Source organism: Pyxicephalus adspersus, chromosome 3 (genome assembly GCF_032062135.1).
Source record: "Pyxicephalus adspersus chromosome 3, UCB_Pads_2.0, whole genome shotgun sequence".
In the NCBI taxonomy this organism is placed as follows: domain Eukaryota; kingdom Metazoa; phylum Chordata; class Amphibia; order Anura; family Pyxicephalidae; genus Pyxicephalus; species Pyxicephalus adspersus.
Window position 1 is genome coordinate 129270660 of NC_092860.1, and position 16564 is coordinate 129287223.

The window sequence follows — 16564 nt, forward strand, 5'->3', positions numbered from 1 at the left end:
TCAACAAATGAGTGTTGTAAAACAGCAAAATATGTGTTGTGGTGCAGTATGCTGCCAAAAATACTACATGCATATGCTTTTGTGCATTTTGATACATTAAGCAGAGAAAATATTAATGTTAATTAATTAATATTAACATTAATGCATGGCAGTATGGCTTGTGTGTGCGGTAATATATCACAACTGTGTGACTTTCAGTTGCAAACAAGGATCATAAGAAATAATTTACTTACCAGGGACCCATGTCTTGTAACTATTGTACATTCTTCAGGCAACTGCTCAGCACACATCTAAATCATCTATAGATCTTTACTAATTTACAACTACTGTTGTTGCGCTTAACTCAAACAAAATAAGTGAAGGAAGACATTTTGTTTCAGTTCTTGAGTTCCCTGCCTACCAGCATGCAGAAAACAAACAAGTTGTAAGAAAGGGCTCAATTATAGAAAGAGAAACAGGAAAATTAAAAACTGTATCTAGCAGTTTATGGAACCGTTATCTTTTAATTATCAACAGGGTTAACAGGAAATTGGATACATCTGTGAAAAATACAGAACATACTTTGAATAAACCTGTTTCTATTGCTCGTGTAATACCCTAGCATAAAAAGGACATTAAAGGGCAAATTCTACAGAGACACAGGCAAAAGTTTATAAAGTAGCAAGCAATATATATTGCTTTATCTGTAAACAGCCCAAACACAATTACAGTAAGAAATAGGGACAGTCAGAGCAAATGCTAATGCTAGGTTATAATGGTCTGCAAAGAACAATTTCCTAATCTAAATATACACAGGTACAGAATGTTGTTACAAGATTTTCTCTTCATTTAGGAAACTAATAAGATAGGTACTTTCATTTGCTTTGTTTATTTGTCTATTTGTTTTTGCATAGCAGGATTGCCTCATTTATTTGTGGGATATAATTTCCAAAAGAGTCCTTGAGGGCAGTCAACTGCAAAGTACAATATGCAAATATACCGAAAGTATTTTGCTAGGTCAAAAGGGTTTTACAATATATGGAGACAGCTATGTTACTCTCAAAGCCCAAATATTCTACGACTCCCTTTTTGAAGATGACTTACATACATTAAATGGAGTCAACAGTGTGAAGTTCTGTTTTTAAAGCATTTTAAGGGCTACATTTTGACATCTTTCTAAATGTCAACTGCTTTAAAAAAAAACATTTTGAATAGTACCTGCTATAGCTACACGGGCTGGCATTGCTGACCACCTTCTGAAAATGCTGTTCATCTAAATGTTATGCTGTACCTCTGCTGTGAGACCTTCTGGAGACGTAACTGCAAAATTCTGTTTACCGCTGGACAAGAATTCAAAAAGTCAACAACTATCAATGGCAGACTTGTTTGTAAAGAGCACATGCCACATAAAATATAGAATAATCGTGGGGTATATCAACCCCTTCTGATAGTAATAAAGTAAAGTTAAAAAAATAAATCTTTTTAAAAACAAAACAAAGAACCTTTACTCCCGCTAAAGACATTCAAATCAAAGACTGAATAACATATATTTTGGGTAAAATTGAAAAATCTTTAAAGAATCGTCATTGTAAGTATTGTAAGTATTGCATGAAATATTTGGTTTACATTTACTTGATGCGTTCTCATCTTTTTACATCTTTCAAAAACTGTGCACTAAGCAGTTTTGATGTCAATGTTCAGGGCTTGGTAAATAACATAAACATTTGATGACTGAAATAGCCTACAATTATATTTAACATTTTATATTTATATATATTTTATATATATTTTATATTTATATATATATTTATTTATTTTAATATTTAATTTGGACAAAATTACATGCTTTTTTTTACAGTTTTGGTCCCACTGGACCCCTTCTTTTGGACTACAATATAAGATGTTATCTAAGAGTAAAGTTGCATCTAGAGCAAATCCTAACTATTTCGAAGAATAGTTTAAGAAATTTTATCAAGGAAATATCGAGGGCAAACTATAATCAAAGAAAACTGGAACAATGGGGAAAAGTAAATCTGATAAGAAAATCAAATAAACTGAACGAAAATAGGATTGAATCCTCTATGAAAAATGTATAAATACACCCCTAATATTTTGTATTTGTACACTTGCACAAATATTGTTCAATATAAAACAACTATTGCCGTTTTGTTTTACGTTCCCTGTCTTTGGAAAATATATAATGTTTTGCTGCTTTCAGTAATTTTCAGGTCAACAATGTGTGTTTTTGCCTGTTTTTTTCTATTGGATATATGCCAGTTGATTCCATAATGCTTGACAACAATAACGTGGAGAGCACTCTGTTATTCTGCTGCAATGGTAACATTTTTTTCTGAGGGAGTAGAGCTACATTTGGTAAATAGTTTTGATGTGTGATTTAGGCAGAATCTACATCCCATGTTTCCAATAACACATTGTTGGAATAGTATCCCTAATCCAACCTATGGATGGAATGCTCTTTACCCCTGACCTAGGCTTGTTTTGGGAATCGGAGCATATAGGGGATCACATATAGGGGATAATTTAATAAAGCTTATTAAGACTGGAGAAGATACATTATCATGGGAGAACCTGTATTGTAATTCTTAAGAAACATTTAATTTTTGTTGGCAAATGTTTTATTCCTGGACTAAATAAAATTTGGCTTTGCTGGATCACTCAGGTTCTCATACTATTCTCTATCATTTCCTCGGAGAGCTTTAATAAATCAAGCTCCTAATATACTTTACTAATTGCAATAATGTTTACTATTTTATTTTGCATGTGAATTAATGAAGGTTTTATAAGAATTTGATTAGTTAACAGTGGAGTGAGAAATGTATGTATGTAATATAAAAAGAAAAATACCCACTATAGTAACATTGAGCACTGATGGTTGTACTTCTATTATTACTAGTAGTGTGAACCTTAAATGTCAACATGTTATGCAGAGCTGTGAAATAAATAAAAGCTGCAGATGATAAACCTACACACTTGACTAGTGCAAACAATAACACAGGAAGAGACAGAGACCCTTCTTAGCAAATACATTCTAAGAAGTAGGGAGTGTAGTATACAATATATAATCCTAAAGGATGTGTAGCCTGACTCATTCCAAAAAAAAGTTGGGAACAAAATACATTTTAGTTTTGCCAATGAACAACCCTTATGTGAACGGCAAAATGCGTTACTTTTGACTAAGCTTTGTGTGTTTCATTTATTTGTTCCTGACAGCAATAGATAAATGTATTACAAAAGTATAATATATACCTAAGGACAAAACATACTCTAAAAATATCTGCTGCATATTTCAGTAGGGTTTCTATAGTAATCAGCGTTGAACGTTATGTTCAGTAGCTTAGAGCTAAAGAGAATTCAAAATTTTACTTTCTTGTTGACCAATTAATTTCTTACAGAAACACATCCACATCATTCTCCATTTGGAATTTTTGCTTATGTACATTCTTGGAAAGACAATGGTGGACCTGAAAGAATTAAACTCATAAATGTCTTAAATTGTTCAATTTAACGTATGGTAACAGTGATACAATATGACAATAGAAAGACATGCATAAAAAGAAGAGAGAGAAATTGTTTCCAGGTAAAAAGAAACTAGTGAAATGTATAGTGGACAAGCTGGATGATCAATTTCTTTTGTTTCTAATTGTTAAAATTCCCCATTAAGTTAATGTTTCCAGAAGGGAAAATTAATATTGACCTTGGTATCACCAAAATGTGCCTAGCCTCCGGCTTCAACCAAATTATCAAGAGAGGGACAAAATAGAAAAGAAAGAAAAAAAAGAAAAAAAGGAGAAGCTTTTGTAAGGCACTCATAAACACTCTAACATAAAACAGAAATTTTTATTGAATTATAAATGTTAAAAAATGTTAGATAAAAACAGTATTCGAAAATTTTACATGGATTGTATCATAACACTTTCAATACCATTCAAATTTTTGTACATCTAAAAAGCAAACAGGAGTACAGGAATAAGAGAGGGTCTCCCTTCCCAGCGTGTTTCGCCTAATAAGGCTTCCTCAGGGGAGAGTGGGGGACCCCGAAGCAACAAATTGGTGATGAGTGTCAGCAATATTTGATTTCTTTAAAAACAACAAATAAAAGCTGCTGGGAATTAGCTGCAGATCCAATTGATTAGGACATTGTTGTATTTTGTTGTGGCTTGCTGATGTTAAATTTGTCAAGTAGATCTTGTTTAGGCATATAGTCACCCAGTGGTTATCATAAATATCATGGATGGAACTTTGGAAAGATGTATACATCTCCCCAAACTAGCAACTAACCGACCACCAGGCGTACTCTTGTATGTTATTGAATAGCAGGAGGAGGGGAAACGCTATCAAACATAGTCGTGAGAACATAAAAATAGTCTGATCCACAGCTCTCCAGACTCAATTGAGTGCATATACTTTTTTCTTTCCCTGTATCCAGTATCTTGATTTCTAGTGGTTGTTAAAATTCTAACTTTCACTAAATATACACTCTTTTTTTTGGAGTGGCTGCTACATGACACTTGACAAATATATGACAAAGGCTTTAAAGCTGCCTCATTTTTTTTCTAGCATTTTTACTCAGATCAATATTTCGGTATAACATGTTACTGGGTACTGAAGAAACCATGCACCATTCCAGAATATAACTAAATGGAATAGAGATTTACATTCCATTAACAGACAAGAATGAAGAGTGCAAAAATATACCTACTAAAATATGACACAGTTTGCACAAAATGTGTTGCACTCTATTATTTTTAAGCTTATCAGCTTTTTAGCAAATCCTGTGTTACAAATATTAGAGTAACCAATGAAAAATAGGAGAAAGAGAAAAGCAGGGATTTCGGTACACAAGGTGTATTTATATATATTTTCAATATAACAAAGTGATACAAAGCAAAACAGGTTCAAAATAGGCCACAATACATATTTGTGGTCGAAGCAGTATAGCTTTGGCCCTAGGGGGCACAGACTATAACACAAGGCCCCTGATTCATCAAGCAGAATCGGATTATCGCTCGCGCATTCGTATTCGCGATCCGAAATCGTACGCCGTCGCGCTATTCAGCAACTGAAAAAGCTGACCACAATAGTTTCTTGATCCAAGATGTGCTGAAAAGAAGCAATAGGAGAAAAATCAGAATGACCAAAAGATGAGCTTAGCACTGTGCATTTGGAAAGTTATTGACAGAAAAAAATTACTCTTGGAGAAAGCCATGGATATTAGTTTTTTTTTTATTGGTTTTTATTGGGCTATTATTTTTTTCTCATTTTGAAATTCTCTTCCAAAATTACCAAATCTTTTATAATTTTATATAACAAACTAATAAAAAGCAATGTCTGTCTTCCATTATCAATTTCTTTACAATATGGTATTTTCTGGCATTTTTATTCTAAGTCTAAAGATAACATAAAACCTCTTAATCATTATATTGTTTTTGAAATCAAAACCAATTGGCATAGTTGCAATTTTCATGTCACACAATATTTGTGTTACTGTTTCTAATATTAAGCTAATTGTTGCACACAAACAAAATTATATTTCCATTTAAATATATTTTTATTCTGTAAAATATAAAGCGTGCAGTTAAGTTTATTACATAGATATTAAATAGATCAAGCCTTGAAACTGCTGACATGCATAAAATGAAAAACATGACAATACCCCAAATTAACTATTGATCATTTGCAAGTTATCAACTTAGACTTTGGAGCAAAACCCTGAGGATACTCACCTGTTCCCCGTTCCGTAGTGGGTGCCGACGTATTTTACCTTCTTCACTTTCACAGTCCAATCCTCACCCATCCTAATTGGCCATGCCAGGATGACTTAACAACCATTTAAGCATACAGGAGTTCATTCAGTCTCCTGCTGGGGAAGCTGTGATGTTCTAGATTTCTGCATGTACATATCAACAAATTTTGACAGATGGGTGGCAGTCAGGTAAGAAATATTCTTATTGCAGACATCACCAGCCCTTTTGTGCATAAAGGACCTGCCTGATGCCAATTTTTTTAAACTGGATCCCCTGTCATTTTAAATTCTAACACCAGTCATAAAGCTACTGGGCTCCCTGGGTTGACATGAACAAAACAAACACATTGCAGGGGATTAGGTGGAGATGGGTACAAGACTGAGTATCACAGCAGTGGGTGGGTGGCTTTACAGCCACCTGAATAAACTGTATTACAGAGCCTGATAACAATTCTTACAATGTAAATAAACTGCATCTGCAAACTTGCAGTCTGATACAAACAAGTTCTATTTTAAACCAGCACTCTGACAGATCATTTTTACCAGAGCTCCATTGCTAAATGAGTAGTTAAGAAAAGTATATACAGTGAAGCTAGATGCCAAAGTAAAAATAGATTTTAGGTTTAGGTAGAGTTTTTACTCGCAAAAAAAAGATAATACGCAAAAAAAATCTTCTTTATCTGGGGAATCACTCAATGATCGCAACTGAAATATATTGAATTCTAATCATGTCCTAATACTTACATAAGCAGAATTATCATTATTCTCTCTGTGTATAAAACATGTTAGTTCCTTGTGAGAAATTCTCATTTGAGAAATCCCTGAAGTGGCATCTCACATGATATTGGAATGCTTTGTATTTTCAATTTGGCTGCCCACCAGTGGAAGACCGTTATCTCTGATATTACAACTTACACGGTACAGAAAGGGTAATGGTACAATTAAACGCAACATCCAATTTAATTTTGGCTTATTAATTTAATTTTAAATATCAAGTTTCATAGATCATCTGGGATTACAGAGAACATGCTGGATCATTGGTTCAGGTGTTGTCTGGCATGAGGGTAACAAAGTGTCCAAACGCATTAGTCAGAAGTCATCTTTTCACCTTGTTAAATAATTGCAGACTATTTGCCTAAAACCACATTATTTTTTTTAATCATAAAAATGAAATAAAAGATTAAATAAGTATGGATTAGTTATTTTGATTTTAAATTGCACCTGCCTAAAGCAGAGAATAACTAACATATTCTCTCCAATGTTGTAATCATGCCAAGTTTGTATCAGTCACTCCTACAATATTATTCATTGAATCTTTCTGTAAGTATTTTTGTAGTTGGGTGATACAGTCACACAATGGGTCCGATTTTTTAAAGCTATCCAAAGCTGAAGAGACTACCCCTTCTTTAGTGAAACTGGGTTATCCAGCAAACCTGGAATGGATTTCTTAAAGTCATTTGCTATTTGTTAGTAAAGGTTTTCAATCCTGCACCAAATCCACTTTTTTGGATCATACAGGTTTACTGATAAAAGTGTAACCTCTCCAGTGTGGGAGAGCTTTATTAAATCAGGCCCAATGGGTTTTATTTACTAAAGGAATTATTAACATGAATATTATTTAGGAGTCTATATATAAAAGTTTTCACCTAACATCCACTCAACTTTTACCCAAATTTCACACATTTTTCACAATGGAATTAATAAAGGTTACACATTTTTTTAATTAAATTCAGTGTGAAAAATATTTTTTAAAAGTTTAGTGAATTTTAGGTAAAAAAATATAAATAGACCCCTTAGTTTGGTAATTTAGGTAATCAGATTAGCTTTGAATGACCAATTATGTTTAGAGGTTAAAACGTTTTTTTTTTTGGACTGAATATTTTAAGTAAACAAAGGTTTGTTCTCCTTAAAGCAGGACTAAACCCACACTACTCACTTTCTATTGTAGGGTGCCACCATCATCCAGTGCAGACACAGGAGTTTATTCCTGGCATGTGCAAGGGAAGCTGAGATTAAATAAGGGCAGCCGGGTTCGTGCTTGGGGTAGTGTGGCTGTGGGATGAATTGCTGCAGTTTACCATACTTCTGAAATTATCCTTAATGTAATATTTTATTTATTATGCAAGAAAACAAATGGAAGAAATGCTAAAGATGCCCCTGCAACAATATATTCAAAATTTTATTGTAGGTTTAGAATATTTAACTCACCATGGCAACTACTTATTAAAAATGAAATTATAATTGTGTTAAAAAACATGAAATATTTAGAAACTATTGACTCATTTTTATAATTTTGGTACCTCCAACGTCCACTCCTTGATGTTAATTTATTGTTTCAGTATTACCAAAACATTTACAATGTAGCTAAAATTGTCACATCAATGAAAAAATTTTGTACTGAACATAATTATTGTGAATATAGGCAGTTCCATCAGAGGACAAAGCATGCTTTAAATTGAACTAAATATTAAACAGAATGACATCCATTTACTATAGTTATTCTCAGTCTTCATAAATACTCCACTGTGTGAGCTTTTTTTGGCAGATTTCAAAGTTTTGTTGCCTGGAATTCATCAGTTGCAGCTGTACCTCTTAGAGAAGAAGAGATTAACCTCTGCAACTCTGGATGGTAAAAATATCTTTCTCTAATCTGCTGCTATAGTCAATGTGATTTATCGTCTTTTCCCAGCTGGACAACACTGGCAACTGAAGAAATTAAGAAAGAGAAAGTTTTGTGAAGAAAACTCCAACGCCTGGAAGTCTTCATTGATAAGAACAACTTTATTTTTTTTATACAAAAATGGTTATAATTACAAAAGACATTGTAAAAAAAACCATGCAAATTAACATGGTACTTTCCAAATATTTCACTTAACCACTTAATGTTTTGTGGGTTTATCCAATCTCATTATCCGGGCAGTTCTCAAGCATGAAGTTATGAAAGTTGCCTGAAAAGAGTACTTATATTTTTATTTTCTAATTTTTGGTACATAACCATGGAATTATACTGCTATTTCCGTTGTGCTGTTGCTTCCAGTCATAGTTATTTTGTCTGATCTTTGTAAAGCCATCTTCTAGATTTATCAGAGAAGTGAAGTGAGTCCCTCCTTCAAACCTTTCCCCAGCCTCATGGTCCAAAGGTTTAATTGCAAGCCCTGGAGCTGCCCAAGATATATCAACAAGGCCAGGGGTGAAAGATCTAGTGAATATCTTTTCACAGATCTTTAGTGAACTTGAAAGTGTCTTTCTTTGAGCAAAAATTATATAGATCAGGGATGAGAGATGTATAACATTTTTTTTAGGGTTAAGGAAAATACATATTTACAGACAAACTACAAATCTTTTTATTTTCTTTTTTATTTTACATGGCACATGCTCCCACTGGTCCCCATGACCTTATTTCAGCAATGATAGTACCATAATTAAAGGCTTTTCAATTAACTCTCCCTGTGAAAATAGGATTTTTGCTGAAAAATCAACATAAATAAAATCATCTCCCTGTCCATAATATGAACCAAGTAACCGAGGACCTCAAAGGCTTAGGAGTACTTAAGGGGTCGGCACAGAGCAGAGTTTTAATTCCTATCAAACATCTTTGGAGTAAATTAAAAAAATTGGTTGCAAGAAAAGAGCCTGATATCAGTAAATGACCTTGAAAATGCTTTTTTGAGTGAATATTTACATTTACATGGATACAGTAAAAAAAAACTGGAAAGCCAGAAGAGGCTGTTGTTACAGTTGTTAAGGGTGGGCTATGCTAAGTATATGGGTGGAATCCAATGTATATTTAACTCAAGCGAGTGTGATGGTCAGATCTTCACAAAAATGTTTTCCATAGGTACTTATTTACATATTTCAGTGCAATAAAACATAAGGATATCACCTACCTATCATAAAACAGAAATGTTGTGATCAGTAAGTTGAGCCACCCATAGGTGCTCAAGGTGCAAACAAGAAATGGTATTTTAAATTCTTCTTTGTTATGTACTGCATACCAAATGTATATATATGTAAAAACAGTAAAGCTCAAGCTGGAAGACACAATTACCATCATTGCCACCACGACTTTGTTTTTCACAAACATATTACCTGTTTTTCACAAACATCTCCTAATAACTTTCCTGTAATAAATGATTGACCTTGATTTTAAAGGAGAGGGAAATGGAATATAGAAGGGTGGAAAACCCTGAAAGTGTGTATAGAAGAAGGGGAAACAATGGAAAATCAGACAATATCTTTGCTTTTATAGAGCAAAAAAAAAGAGATGAGATCCAAAAATATAAGTAGCTTAAGTTTTTGGGTAAAATAAAAGCTCCACAAAAAGTGTTCTAAACTTGGAAGTGGCCTGGCCAAGCTGACCATCATCTTCTCCATGAATTCAACTGCATGCTGAATTTGCCCATGTTCCTGGAAGGTAAGGTTACTAAGCAGTTTTCATGAAGTTTTCCACCTAATCTGTACCTCTAGTTTAGAAGATTTGAATGCCTACCTGCTGTTAAGATACACAGTAGAATGGGTTTCTATTGGCTGGTATTTCCAAGGGGCATTTCTGTCTCTGCCAATCTCCACTGTATGCTATGTACCTTATTGAGCTAGGGAAGTTGTTTTTTTTTTTTTTTTTTTCTTGCAGTTCTAGAACCAAACATCAACACTACCTTTTACCAGGCTTCAGTAGGAGTTTTAGCAGGAATTATCATGTTTGTTATAAACCCAACAGATGTCCACTAAATCCTTAGTAAATGCTAACTACATTTCATTAAAACCCTAGTTTTGCAACCTTGTCATAAAACAACCTCCATAAAATACCCAATCCCCATGTCTTCAACCAAAATCTCTCTTTAAAAACCACAAAGATCCTAATACTCCCAGGACTTGTATCCTGTATCACCTGTAGCTTTCACTGGTTTGCCCTGATGACGAGACCCCAATGACAGCTACAGAGGACCTATTAGACATGCATTCTCAAATGTGAGGTTTGTGTGGTCTGCTAAAGTGTTTTATTTTATATATTAACATAACACAATTCTAGCAGGCCAATAAATATAAGTACAGCCTTTTTTCCAGATGTGCCTAATTGTGATTATCTTTTAACCACAGCATTCTTTAGCTTAGCATTTACAAGCTAAAACTTGAAAAAAATGTCTATAGCCTTAACCTTAGATTAAATGCCACATTTTCCAAATGTTTCAATCAGTAGAGGGTGGCCTGTGCAAAATCTCAGTGTGAAAGGACCTCTGATCCTATTAAATAGGAGGCTCTTCTTTCTTATGGCAAGATCAGAATTTATTCAGTTGACTCTTACACTGAAATGATACAGCATTCATAACCTTAGGGAAGGAATTTGCAATCATAGGCATGAAACAGTCCTGTGTAGTTACAGAAAGGTAGCTTTTATTGGAGAAAAAGAAAGACTGCACAGCTTTTCACGCAAGTTATATATTTTTAATTGAAAATCCCATTGCACAAATATCTGACTGAGCTGATGAACACTGCATAATCTCAATATGGAAGTTAATGGAAAATAGTCTGATCCTATCAGATATGTGGCGTATTTCAGAAAATGGTATTCTCGGGATTGCAGGCATAAAATCGCAGGAGTAAAATACTCACATGTGATGGTAGTCAAAGTATAGTTAAAGGATTCACAATTAGGAATTAGGATTACATATTCCTTGCAGGAAACATTGATGTGAATGAATATACCAAATCTGCTGTGTAGCTTTTGAATAAATGACAACATTTGCAGTTCAGCCGACTCTCCAAGAAACCTGCTAACTACAAAAGTAATTATAGTTATGAAATATCTTATTTCTTGAAAAATGTGCACCATGAAATAAATACATCTTTTTGTGTTTAAATAATTTATCTGCTTTTTATTACTTTGTAAAGTCTGTGTATTTATAAACATCCACTTGAGTGGAATATATATATCTAAAAAGAGTATTTTTAAGCTGGAGTTAAACTAGGCAAACACTATGACACAGATGTTGCATTAAACATGAGTGTATCCCCTATGGTTTTAGTGCTACAATTTTCTTTTTATATATTTAATTTTTTAACTAATGCATTTCCTACTGTGAAACAATACAAGCCTGAAAGAAAGTTAAAAGTGCCAAAGAAGTGTCCAGAAAAAAATATAGTGAAAGTAATTACTCTAAACAATTATGTTTCTTTTATTTATTATTCATAATTTTTTAATAATTAGAATTATTCTTGATTTGGATAGTCATTGTTGTGGTTGCTATTATTATTATTATTAATTTTATTATTATTATTATTAATAATAATAATAATAATAAATAATGCTAAAAAACAAAATAATTGGTACATTCAAGTCTAGAAAAACAGACATAAAGGAGCGTTTATAAAATGCATGAAAAGAGCTTTCATTTAGGCATGTTGTTGGCAGTATTTAGGCTAAAGCCCTCTTGCCTTAAAGTGGACCTATCACTACATTTTTTACTTCATATAAAAGGGGAGATAACCCTTTTTATATTATTTTTTTTTTTTTAATAAATTTTTTTTTGAAGAGGAGACTCCTTGTCTTTTGTCTTTACTTCCACGTCAGTAAAGACTGAAGGGGTAACCTGGAGCCTCCTTGGATTCATATGTCATGAATTCCTAGAGGCTGAGGGCTGCTTCTACTGACCATGCCCAATATCAGGGTCTACCCGACGGCAGCCTTTCTTCTATTGTAAAATAAAAGGTGCTGATCCCATGCATGCTCAGTGAGATTTGCACTTTTTTTCTGGAAGGTGCATCAACCAATCCTGTGTCTGCTCAGTGCAAGACCTGGTGACGTAGGAAGAAGAACCTGGAAGAAGAATAAGAAAATAATGGTGTCCAGGGTCTATTCCACTCGGGAAAAAAGAAGTGATACCGGACAGCGCTGGACCGACTGTAGTAGGAGCAAGGATACTAATTACCTGTTTATGTTTGATTTAGGGCTAGTGTACAATAAGTTTTGATACCAGTCAAAGAAGAATTTTTAGAAACTTTATAACAAAGGCATAGTGCACCTAAACGCTTTTCTTGATTGCTGTTGTAGCCCTGCAGTATGTGTTCCTGGATAGAGTTTCTCTTGTCCTCATTCTGACCTGTAGTGTAAAGCCAATGTGGTTCGTTAACATCCATAGTAACATCCATTAGTTTAACATACATAGTTGTAAAGGTCTTAGAGAGTTTGATAAAGAGCCACATAGAGGAGTTTCTGCTAGAAAATATTATTAAGTGATAGTCAGCATGGCTTCAAGAAAGACAGAAGTTGCCAAACACATTTACTCTCTTTTTATGAGGAAGTAAGTAAACAGGTAGACAGTGAAATAGCAGTTGATATAGTGTACTTGGACTTTGCTAAAGCATTTGACACTGTACCCCACAACTATGCAAGTTAGGGTCGATAGGTTTAGAAAAGTCAATCTGTAAATGGATAGAGAACTGGCTTAAAGATCGCATCCAGAGAGTTGTAATTAATGATTCATACTCTGAATGGTCTAAGGTTATTAGTGGTGTACCCCAGGGTTCAGTGTTGGGACCTTTATTGTTTAACATCTTCATAAATGATATAGAGTTTGGGATTAAAAGTACCATTTCTGTGTTTGCAGATGACACCAAACTATGTAATGGTATTAAGTCCATACAAGATGTCTATAATCTACAAGCAGACCTGGATGTACTGTTTGATTGGGCAGCCAAGTGGCAAATGACATTTTATATAAATAAATGTAAAATTTTGCACTTGGGAGCTAACAACATGCATGCTTCATACTGCCTAGGGGGAATAGATTTGGGGGAGTCAGAAATGGAAAAGAATCTGGGGGTTCTGGTAGATCATACACGTATTAACAGCATGCAATGCCAAGCTGCAATATCTAAAGCTAGCAAAGTACTTTCTTGTATTAAAAGAGGAATAGACTGCAGAGATGGAGACATCCTGCCCCTGTACAAAGCATTGGTCAGACCACATCTGGAATATGCAGTCCAATTTTGGCCACCAGTTCACAAAAAGGACATTGTTGAATTGGAGAGAGTGCACAGAAGGGCAACTAAATTAATAAAAGGAATGAAGGAGCTCAGCTATGAGGAGAGATTAGCTGAACTGAATCTATTCTCCCTTGAGAAGAGATGTTTAAGGGGGTATATGATCACCCTGTATAAACATATAAACATATAACATAGAACTCTCTTCCCCATCATTCGCTTTGAGCTCATTACAAAGAACTAGAGGACACTCTTTGTGTCTGGAGGAAAAGAAGTTTAAGCTCCGGATAAGGAAGGGATTCTTCACTGCAAGGTTTGTGATAATGTGGAATTGGTTCCCTCAGGAAGTAGTTTCAGCAACTACTATAGATTGCTTTAAGAAAAAAACTGGATGTTTTTCTAGAAGCACAGAATATAACTGGGGATTAAGGCTTTAAAGTAAAAATAACAGTGACTGTTGATCCAGGGAACATCCGATTGCCTCATGGAATCAGGAAGGAATTTTTTTCCCCTGTTGAAGCAAATTGTACCAGGGTTCTTGTTTTGCCTTCCTCTGGACCAACTACGTCTTATAGGGTTTTATATCTGGGATATGTATTTTTCCCTAGTGGTTGAACTTGATGGACTTATGTCTTTTTTCAACCTAACCTACTATGTAACTATGTATGGAGCATGTAAAAAAAAAAATAATAAATATTATTGCTAATAAAAATTATATACATTCCTATGCAATTGACCTAAAGCTGAACTTCAGCGTTTCTTTTTTGCACACTTGTAGATAGTCCTCTCCTGTACAGAAAATTATTTCATCCAAATTCCCTGCACACCCTGACTTGCACACACACAAGCATTAGGATGTGTATCAGATATCATAAGCCCCTCATTTCTTGTCTGATAGAATTGAAAAATCTCCTATATCTCCACTTCTATGTTATCCTGGTCTTTTAGTTTCAGCTTCATGTGTGGATGCTTTCTGGGTGCAAATACAATCCTTCCAGGAATGCCTATGTGTTGAAACAGTGTGTGAGAGACATTGGGCCTGATTTATTAAAGCTTTCCAAGGCTGTAGAGGATACACTTTACATTAGTGCAGCTGGGTTATCCAGCAAACCTGAAATGGATTTCTTATAGTAATTTGCTATTTGTTAGTTTGTTTGTTTGTTTGTTGAACAAGATCTATTCCGGGTTTGCTGGATCACCCAGCTTCACTGATGAAAGTGTATCCTCTCCAGCCTTGGAAAGCTTAATAAATCAGGCCCATTTATGTGAGTTAAAAAAATCCATATTCTTGCTAAAGTTTATTATTCTGCTGTTATGGTGTTTATTTTAAATTGATAAACCTACACTCAGTGGAGTCACAGAGAAGTTAAATCATAGTACTACAGGTTTGTACCTCCTGTGCTAACTATGCCTTCATGAGCATCAACACAACTATGCTATTATTAATGGCAAAACAAACCAAAACCAAAACAAAAGTTAATAAAAGTGTCTATGAGACTAGTTCAGTATGAAAAGGGGGATGGCAGGCAGTAGCCCAGAGTAAAATGATATTATAGGAGTAGGAATTGTTCTGATTCCAGTAACATGGGGGGACTGCTTTCAGAGTATGAGTAGGGAGTAGCAGCTTTAAGAACCATGTTACCATAATATTGCTCTGATAACATTGAAAATGTGGATTTCCCTCTGCTTTCTTCCTTAGTGACAAAGGTCATTGGAACAAATGCCTTTATATACACCCTAAAGCTTGAAAAAGAGCAAACAACGTAGAAATTGCAATACCTTTACAGTATTCTGCTGGAGAGGAGTTGTATGTTACCGTGGAAGGTAATTTGACCTTAAGGTCTCACCCTTTCAGTTATGTCATGTGGACCACTATTGAACAGGCTGCTGTAATAGATTTTCCTTTAAATCAGGTTAAAAAATCATTGACCTGTAACAAATCTAAATCATTAGTTCAATTGATTTTTTGATCTATACTTGTGTGAAGGTGTGCTATTGTGAATCATATTTATGGCAAGTTTGCAAAATCGGGTCCTTCAAAAGCTACAGAAAGGTCATGGATGGACTGAAAAGAAAAAAAAAAAAATATGACACGTTTCTTAAAATTAACATTTTGTTACTGAAAATTTGATACATGCTTACAGAAAATAAAGCTTCACAAAAATGGAAACCTTTGCACCAATTGACACAATAATAACAAGATTTTTTTTACTATGGTTATCCTTAAAATTTTTAAGGAGTAACTGACTGTATACAAGTAATGATGGAAGGAAGGACTCAATATGATAATAAATACTAGCACAAAGTCTTTTGAAGTTTGTTTAATGGCTTACTGTTTCCATTTTAGTATTTCACTTAAGTTTCATCAACCTGTATGTGAGACTGAAGTTTACATCTGTACTCGAGGCACTTGTAGGCAGCAACTCCAGTCTAACCACAGATGTGACTCAATCCTTAACAAATATTGTTTGGATCAGCCTTTCTCAAACTTTTTACCATGAAAGAACCCTTAAAATAACTTTCAGGTCCTCAGGGAACCCCTGCTTTAATGACTTTATCCACAGCTGACATATATAGTAGTATGGTGGGCAGTAGGAAGAATGTCTCTTACTTTTCTGTTCTTTTCAGTTAAACTGACCTGAGAGGCATAAACTGATCAATGCTCTAAGAACCCATAACAACCTTTGAAGGAAACTTTAGACACCATAGACAGATACAAATGCATCAAAAATACAGAAGTTACTTTTGCAATTCATTCATTCATCCGTCAATCTCTTTGTTTTGTAGATACATTAACCAGTGGATACAAAAGTAACTAGGGATGTCAGTTAAATTTGAAAC